Raw genomic sequence first — 337 nt, 5'->3', positions numbered from 1 at the left:
GGCGAGCAGGGCAGCCAGCGGAGGGGCTCCGGAGCGGCCCTAGAAAAAACCGACTCCAGGGGCGTGGCCACGTGGTGCTCTCGCTCCTCCCGCCCAGCGTTCCTGCGCTTCTCCCGGGCCCGGAGGCGGAAGGGGGGAGGGGAAGGGAGGGAGCGGTAGGGAAGGGGGATGTGCAGGCGCTCGACGCCACGGCTTTGGCCCGCAGCCGGGAAGGACCGAGAAGGGCACAGGGCGCCCAGAATAGCCAGTCCAAAGACGAATAGCAGGGTCCCAGGGAGAAAAAAAGAATGGAAAATGGCAAAGTCAAGGACACAGAGACTTAGACGACGCTTGCCAC

This window comes from Pteropus alecto, unplaced genomic scaffold (assembly GCF_000325575.1).
Source record: "Pteropus alecto unplaced genomic scaffold, ASM32557v1 scaffold19, whole genome shotgun sequence".
Lineage (NCBI taxonomy): Eukaryota > Metazoa > Chordata > Mammalia > Chiroptera > Pteropodidae > Pteropus > Pteropus alecto.
Note: the sequence above shows the minus strand (reverse complement) of the source record.